Genomic DNA, 9,401 nt, shown 5'->3' with positions numbered 1-9,401 from the left:
GACATTCCTCACCATACGCAGAGGAGGTAGCGCTCTAAGTTGCTCAGCTCGGAGAGTAACCCTGGCCCTTACTCCTCCTCATCTCTCCCTCCACCTCTCACCTCTCACAGAAGTTGGTTCAGGACAATGCAACAACAGCACAGCATAGCAGCAGCAGCAAACCTTACAGGAAATGTAGACCAGTCACCCAAAAATCCTCTAAGCAAATACATGAGGAAGAACAGCAGGATATTTCTATCGGCAAAGAAAAGTTTTGGGGGAAATTGTCGTAGAGCAGACAAGAATCATAACCAAACAATATATGATTAATTTGAAAAAAAAAATCTCAAATATCAAAGCCAAGATAGATATACTCAAGGAAGAGAGGAACAGACAGCAGACAGTGACGGCAGAACTCAGGAAAGAAAGCAAAGACAAAAAGTTACAGAAATAACAAAAAAAATTAGAAAGGACACAAGGGAGATTTGACAACAGTGAAGGACCCAGAGGATAGAAATGGGAAAAACAAGCAAAATAAAAGAGAAATAAAGAGACAGAATTCACAACAAATCACAGCTAGAGAAGTGAAGAAGTGAAGCAAAGCACAGTCTACATGCTTAGTTGGAATTCCAAAGAAGAATCCCCAAAGAGAGCAATGGCATGAATATTTTAACATATAATTAAAGAAAGTTCGGGGCACACTAAGCAACAGAGAGCTGGCCCAGAACCATCAACATTAAGTCACACTTTGGTGAAACTCTTGTCTAATGATACAGAACAAAGCACTTTTGTAATCCTTTAAAGATGTAGAAAGAATCCTTGCCTTTTGGGAAGCCAGGCAATAGGATGAACTCACTTTTAAGGGAAATAAAAGCAGGAAGGCATCAGACTTCTGCTACAGAAAGATTCAGTACCAAAAACAGTGAAGAAAAATCTATAGTATGTTCAGGAAAAGAAAGTGAGTTGAGAATTCTAACTCCACCAAGCCTTATTTTAAGTAAAAAGGGGGATAATTTTATTTTATTTTGAGGTCATCTTTAGGGAATCTGATTAATCAGAGTTCTTTTATAGTCCCATCAAAGTTCAACACATTGCCTTACACATGTATATATGCATAGATGTATACATCAAATATCTCTGCCTCCCTAGGCCAGAGGTAAGATGTATCCTAAACTGTGTATGTTTTTGTGTGTGTGTTCCTAAAACATATAATTTTATTTGCTTTTAACTTTGTGCAAAAGGTATTTTGTTGTGTATGATCTTCTAAGACTTCAAATCTAATACCTCATGAATTATAAGGGGTACAGTTAGTCTATATACCATTGTATTAGTCAGACAGAAACCACACCAGATACTTGACAAGAGAAATTTGATCTAAAGTACTGGTACCAGGTATAAAGTTGTTTTCCACTGAAAGGGTAAAATGAGAACGCTGAGTTATCATGCAGGTAGAAACTAGGAAGGTGCTACCATCCCCTATGGATGAGAAAACAAAGGAAACTAAGGGACAAACTTAGAAAAGGGGTCATCTGAGCCTGAAATGGAGACCTCTGCGGAGGAAGCACTCCTTGAGTGATGCAGGTCTCTCTGAGCCCAGAGGAGGGGGTCCCCAGCCTCTGAGGAGGGGTGGCTGCCTCTGCTGAGGTGCTGTTATCAAACTGGTTCTGCAAGTGATGGGAAAACTTGGAGAGCCAGATTCAGCTGCGGCTTCGAGATGAATTGCCACTGCTGCTGTGAAGAGAGGTTGCTAGGGGTGAGGTCGCAGGGACAGGAAACAGGAAGCTAACAGGAGGAGGGAGCCCCTTCTTCCTCCTCTAACATTGAAGCCTCATTTTGTTGAAAAAATTTTTGTGGAGACCGCTGGGAAAGCACAGGGTGCTTTGTCGTCTCTCAGCATCTATATCACAAAGCTGATTGTAAAAGAGTGAATTTGGAGCTAAGGAACAACATCTTTACAGCTGGCACAAGCATTAATAAAAAAAAAATTCTGCCAAGTAAGCAAAGATTTCTGACATGTCATGAGAAAAACTGCATGTGTTAAAAGAGATGAAATATGGTGGTACATTGCTGATTGGTTCATATTGTTGGACTTAGCTGTAGATAATTCATTTTGACTGCTATCTAATATTCCACTATGGGAACATAGGGATTTATCCATTCTTCTGTTGGAATGCTTTTGGACTGTTTCCAGGTTTTGCTACTGCAATACTGTTATGAATATTTTTGTGCTTGTCTTCTAATATATTTGTCAAGATTTTCTCTTGGATGTAAATGGTGTGGAATTGCTGGCTCTCAGAATTTGTAAAAGTTCAACCTTAAAATAGTTTACCAAACTACTTTCCACAGTAGTTGGAACAATTTACATTGTAACCTGCAATTGACAGATCCTTTCTCCAAGACTTGGAATTATCAGATAGTTTGAACAGGTAATAACTCAGTGAATATTGCTCATATGAACATGGTACCCAGTGGAAAAATGACTCTTTCAAAGGAAACAGCCAGAAGACATGCTGCAGCCAATGAATAGATGACTGGGAATATTCTGGCAAACAACTGGTGATGAGAACTCCAGTTTCACATATCCGATCATCTCTATGATGTCCTCCTTTGGGTGACTAATAGACATCTGAAACATAGCATGTTTAAAGATGAACTCCTGCTATCCCCACCAAATCTGTTCTTCTTAGATGTCTTCTCCATCTTTGTTAATGCCAACCTCATCTTTGTATTTGCTAAGACAACAAAACTTGAAGTCACCTTGAGTCCTTGTTTTCTCACATTCCTTCTCCAAGTTATCAGCAAAACCTTTTGGATCCACCTTCAGAATGAGTCAAGAGTTCCATCACTTCTCATAATCTCCACAATGCTACCAGCCTTGTCCAAGCCCCCATCATCTTCCATCTGGTTCATGGTGAGAGCCTCCTAACCACTCTCTGATTCTGTCTTAGTCTCCCTTCAGTCTATTTCTCCATCTGGCAGCTTCGGTGATCCTTTAAACCCTCTGATGGGTCCCTGTATAATTTAGGGTTAAATGTGAAAATCCTTATAATCTCAAAGTACTTCCTTTCAACGTCCTACCGGGTCCTGTGTGAGCTGGTCCCCCTTAACTTTTAACCTTATCTACCACTTCCCCCCTTTCTCATTCCATTTCAGCCACATGGCCTCTTTGCTATTTCTCAAATAAGCTGGATGTGCTCCTGCCTGGGGCCTTTGCAGTGGTTGTCCACTCTGCCTGGAATACTCTTCTCAGCTGTGGGCACAGCTCAATCTTTCTTCAAGTCTTATTTAAATATCACTTTCTCAAGGGCTTCCCTGCCTACCCTGATTAAAATTGCCAACTACGCCACTCAGTGACATTCCCTATTCACTTTCCATGACTTAGTGTTCTTTAAAGCACTTATTACCATATAATATAAAAATATTTCCTCACACCAAAGAAGCCATCAATTATAAGAAACACTATAATGTTATGTACCACTATGAAATTAATTAAATTAAAAATTACCACCTGTAATTGCTTTTTTAAATTACTTCAAAATTATTTTACATTCACTAAAGGAACTGTTTCAGACTTACCTACACATTGGTTTTATTATATATCACTATTGTGCAAACCAAACATGAAAACATCAGCAAAATATATTGTTTAAAATATTCCTAAAACTTCATAGTGTTCAGAGTTACGCAGCCCTGGATCATGTAACTTGGACCCATCGAAGCGGCATTTCTCCACAGAACACCTTGTTTTCTGCCGGGGGAGCTTTGGTGCTGCCCCGTTCTTAAGGTGCCCTGCTGGTGTCTCCAGGATTCTGTCCCAAAATGCTGACTTCACTCTTGTAATTTTAGAGGCATGTGAACAGGCAGTAACAGCTACAGCTTGATTGATACCAGGCCAACAGCAGCCGTAAGACACAAACAGGTCTCTGAGGTGTGAAAATGTGCAAAAATGTGTACCTTAAAATAAATTAAATATGGTATTTTAGTTATTTGTTTATTGCCTATCTCCTTGTACGAGATGGTATGCTTGAAAAGAACAGGATTTTTCTCTGTTTTGTTTCCTGCAGGAGCCCCAGGGCCTAGTACAATCCCTGGCACTTAGATGTTAATTTATTCTGCTGTACTAGGAATCATTAAATTAGAATAAGGAATCGTGCTTTTTAGGCGCCACATAACCTCTGTGAGATTAGTGTGAATGAATTAATCCTCCTGCCCTGAGTTACTCTTTGTTTTTAAAATTGGCACTGATTTAGACTTTCTATGGGGTTCTGATTCTAAATTAGACATTTTCCATTCACGCCATTTATAATTTCTAACCAGCATAGGAAAAGTTCTAGTAAAGCTAATGGATAGATGAATGTACTATGCTCCAAGATGGTACAATTTTTTTTCCTTTTAAAAAGAGTTTTTATTGAGATATAATTGACACACAATAAACTTCGTATATTTAAAGTGTACAATTTGATTTTTTTTCTTAGTCATCTATTTTATACATATCAATGCAAGATGGTACAACTTTGAAAACATTCTTTCTGAGCACATCATTGCTTAAACAAGGGGGTCAAAAACATTTGTAAATAGAAACTGTCATTCGTCAGAGCTGTGATAAAAGGAGAAATATTGCTCAGATGAACCCCTGGAAATTTTCTTGTCAGAATCAAACAAACCAAACTCACATGGTGTGACGTCCTCTGATTTTATTTTGTCAAATGAGCACCTAGTTCAAGTTCACCTATGCTACAAAGAAGATAGGGAGACAATTTCTAGCCTGATTCCTTCACTGGGTGCCTTTAATATCCAGGTACATTCAATCGGCATTTACTCAGAGCCCACAGGTTCATGATGGATAAGAAACTGTGGAGTAAGGGAAACAGCTCAGATAAAACCAGCAGGTCTAGAGGGAAGATCATTCCAAGTGCATTAGTTACGTCTCCGCATACAGTCATCCCTTGGTACCTATGGGAGACTGGTTCCTGGAGCCTCCTTGGCTTCCAAAATCTGCGTGTGCTTAAGTGTCTACATGAAATGGCTAGTATGCTGGGCCCTCAGTGTCTGCGGTTCCGCATCTGAATCAGAAGTGCTGAAGGTACTGAGACCAACTTCTTCCCCAAATGGTACAAAGGACCTAATCAAGTACAAAAGAACACTTCATTGCTGAACTTAAAATGTAAAAGCTTTCGTTTTCCAGTGTAATTACACCATTATTATGGTAACCTCACTTTTATTTTTTAACTAAATTAAGCTTCAAGTAGATCTTTTTTGGGCAATTATATCAGTGCTATGAGCTTGATTTACAGAGTCCACCTGAGATCTGAAGTCATGAACATTCTGTTGATTGCTGTCATATCAGTGAATAGAGTTAAGAGGAGAGTGAGCTTCCAAAGGAATAGACGCAGTTTGACTTACGACTTTTTACGATGTTGCCCTCCACACTTCCTGTCATCTGCAAGAGTTAAATTAATAATAAAAAAGAAATCCTGCGGCAGTTCTGGCATGCTCATCATGTACAAAACTCTGCCATACGTTTACCCTCCAGCTTCCCTTCATCTTCAAAAAGAGTGAGGTGCATTAGAAATGGATGAGGCAGTCTATTACATTTTTATGCCCTCCAAGGAAATAGAACTGATCACTTTCTTGGCTGTGTTCTATAGTTACTGAGAAAAGTAAACAGAGAATTAAAGATTCAGAAATCAGCAAGTACTGACTAAACACTGGAGTGTGTGCCCAGCTCAATACTAAATATTGGGGTGGAGTGTGGAGTGAAGGAGAGAAGATTATATATCTTCAAGGAGCTTTAGCATTTAATTCCCAGCATCAGAACCAGTTTCTAATCCCTGCATATCCAATGTTATAAGTCATAATGTAGCATAGCATGCTTGATTTTAGAGCCAAAAACATGCAGAACTTTGGAAACCATTAAAGTTTTTTTTTTTCTTTTTAAAGATTTTGACATTGTTCCCAGTTTCTTATAATGGTGTGTTCATAAATTTTCACCCTGACATCTTTGTTTCCACACTTACTTTTCTCTCTTGATCTTTTCCTAGTTTTATGTCTAAAGTACAAATATTCAGAATGTATGTATCAGATTAAGAAAAATTCCATCTTTAAAGATCTAAGTGGGTGTTTAATAAATTTGGGACAGATAGCTAGTCTGTTAGTACAAACTAAATTTTCAGATAGTGAAGAAAGTTGAAGCAAAGGGGCATCCAAAGATACAGTAGAAATAGGAGGGGAAGAAGATAATGAAGGACTCTGAAGTCTTACCACATATGCTGTTAGTAGCCTTTACAATGGCATGGTGCCGCAGAAATATACTTCTTTCTACAGGCAAGCATGAATATAGTAAGATTTAGAGGCCCATCTAAAGTTTTACAGATTAACAAGAAATATGTGCCAGTAAAAATACTTCATTAAGATGGGGGGACAAGAAAGCAGCTTCCTCTGCCCTGGGTGGATAACAGAATCTGAAGGTGGCCCCTGAAGGTTGAAGGGGAAGCTGGGCCCTTGCCTGTCTACCCACAGGGCACACGGGCACAGGGCAGAATCCAGCACTGGCCAAGCTCACTTCTGTGTTCTTATTTAATAACTTTGGCGCATTCTTCCTTAAGAAATCAATCTCTATATCTGGTGATGTTTGTTCATTTTTCCACACTTGAAAAGAGAGCAAGTTAAACAAAAGTAGGTTTTACTCCAATATACTCCCTGATGACTTGATATTTTCTGTTTAGTAACCAAAAGATTTCAGAAGCCAACACTTAATGTTTGTTAGAAGAGTGTCATGGAGTTACCTTCCCATGGGATCCCATTTATAATCTTATGAAGACATGCAGTAGGAAAATAAATCCATTATAAAGAATTGGACTTTATAGCATTTTCTCATCAATTCATTTATTAAGGGATACAAGGTTATTTGGAGTCTAGATGAAAGCACAATCTATTATTGTAATTTAGTGGTTCTCTGAATGCAGGATAAAATTAATGGTGTCACCAAATAGCTATCACAAAATGACAGCTTAATAAAAGACCTGGGGAGTCAAACGCCTGGTTATTATTTTATACAGACAATCTTGTTCTTATATTTAAACCCGGCCAGCCTATTTTAAACCCAGACATTTATGAAAATTAGATTTCAAGTTGAATATAAACATGACATGTTGAAAATAAATAGAATCCAGAGGCAGAAAGGCATGTCCAGACTCACAAATACTATTGAACCACTCTGGAGGAACAGTTTTGCAGCAACGCAAGAACTCCATGTACTCTACTGAGGAACTGCCCTTGCTCTGCATTTATAAGTGTTTGCAGTTATCAGATTTAGTCACCTGTGGCGATAGAGTTGACCACTGAGTAAAGAGCAAACACATCTATTACTGCAACAAACGAACACATCAACAAGTATGAACTTGCGATAATGTCTGAAAATGTTTAAAAAAGAATCACCCATTTTTCCAAATAGGGCTTTATGGCCATATACACGTAACCTATAAATTTGATGATGACATCTCACTTGTGGAAGGGTTTGAATGTTAAAAATGTAGGAGACTTAAAAAAAGGTGTCAAGGGTGGAGGAGAAGAAGTGTCCTTGAGATCAAAAGCTGAACAGACGTAAACCTGAACGGAAGCTACGAGGCTCACGTCATAGCTATTTTTAAGCATCATAGTTTAAAAGTACACCCGATATACCATTCTAGGAAAATCCAGTTATCATTTACTCTTCGTATCCAACCTCTCACAGTATCTCAGGAGGAGAAACCTTGGAGACAATTTATTTCCTTCTCACGTCTGAGGCTGACTTTCCCTCTCTCGTGCTCCTGTGTGGGCAACACCTACTCTTTTATTAATAGCTTAGGGTTTGTATGTCCTTATTTATGTTCGCAAGTGCAGGAGAGATTATGTGACCCTAATTAAGAAGACGGACTCATTTTCAAGCAATTCAAGCCATCCCTTCTGCATTTTCAAATAAGTAGGATGAAAGGTAACTGCTGCCTTATGTATCAAAATGAAAACCACTCTAGACATACATACAATGTATAACTTATCATTTGTTTTTTGTCCAAGTTCTGTTTCTAATGATCTTTCCACACTTTACTCTTTCAAAAGACAATGATCTGACCCATTGCATTTCTAATACTGACGCCTCCATATTTCTCTCAGATTTCTACATTTCCACAAATTCCTGAAGAAAATGTTGAAGCTTCAGAATTTCATAAGATACTTTTTTTTTTTTAAAATATGGAATGCTTCACGAATTTGCATGTCATCCTTGCGCAGGGGCCATGCTAATCTTCTCTGTATTGTTCCAATTTTAGTATATGTGCTGCCCAAGCGAGCACCATAAGATTCTTCTTGATATGCCACGACTCATTAACACTGAACAGACATCCTTAAAGTAGACCATCTCTAAAAAGAAAAATAAACAGCAGTGATAGAGGCAGAAACATACTTGAAGGCATTTGGACTTTTGTTTACTACAGATTTCTATTCCAGGAAATGGGGGGAAATAGAAGAAGGCGGTTTTTCTAAAACTGGTTCTAGGAAGCAGTCTCACAGGGCGACAGAAGCACCAGCCCTGAGAATTATACCTGCTCCTTGGGACTGTGATTTTTGCAGACTGTGAGAACTGTCTCCTCTGTCCCCACTCTCACTCCTCTCTCCCTGAGGTCACGGCTCAGAGGCAGTTTGAATTTGAACTTCCGAACACTAGCCCTGGTGCACCAGACTAAATCCATTCTGAACTAGGGGAACCTAATTTTCTGTAGGTGCACTGAGATGCAGTGAAAGAGAATGAAATTTGAAGTCATTTCCCATGACATGCTAGTTGCATGATTTTGTGTAAGTACCATTACGTAAGTCTCTGAGCTTCTGTAAAACAAAAATAATAATGCTTAGTTTACACACAAGAGGTAAGGATTTAGGCAGCTATGAGATAATATCTAACAAAGCGCTAGTTTGGTGGTAGGCATTCAGTGAATTCTGGTGCCCTTCTTAAATTGTCACATACACCAGTCTCTGCAGTTAACAGTCTGCCCAACCAAAAGAGAATAATAGGACCCTGTTCTTTACTTTCAGTGTGGCATGCAAAACAAATTGTTCCTCCAGGACTGTGAAAAGGAGAAAACGCTCCTGCCTTGTGTCATCTCAAATTGAGTTTATGAACAGAGAACAATAATTCATCTGGGGCCACCCATCTAGAGGCAAAGTACCAGTTTGTTTCCTGTATCAGTTAGCATGCTTGATTGCAAGCAACAGAAGCCATCGCTGGCTAAGGTAAGTAGAAAAAGGAATTAATTAGAAAGACTGAGATTGCTCACAGAACTGAAAGGAAGGTGGGAAACCAGGCCTGGGAAATGTCTGGAAGAATGAGAGCTGGGCAGCAGGAACCAGCACTGAGATGGAGACACCACCTCCCGTGCTAGCATTGAACC

At 39.0% G+C, this 9,401-nt stretch overlaps 1 non-coding gene across 1 annotated transcript; it reads right to left on the bottom strand.

Annotated features, from left to right (window-relative positions):
* Positions 1-8,202: 8,202 nt before the first annotated feature.
* LOC130834252 (U6 spliceosomal RNA) lies at positions 8,203-8,309 on the bottom strand. The gene has a single exon (XR_009048635.1). It is a non-coding gene; the product is annotated as a U6 spliceosomal RNA (small nuclear RNA).
* Positions 8,310-9,401: the final 1,092 nt, after the last annotated feature.

The sequence above is a fragment of the Hippopotamus amphibius genome, chromosome 12 (genome assembly GCF_030028045.1).
Source record: "Hippopotamus amphibius kiboko isolate mHipAmp2 chromosome 12, mHipAmp2.hap2, whole genome shotgun sequence".
Lineage (NCBI taxonomy): Eukaryota > Metazoa > Chordata > Mammalia > Artiodactyla > Hippopotamidae > Hippopotamus > Hippopotamus amphibius.
Note: the sequence above shows the minus strand (reverse complement) of the source record. Positions and strands in the feature narration are given on the sequence as shown.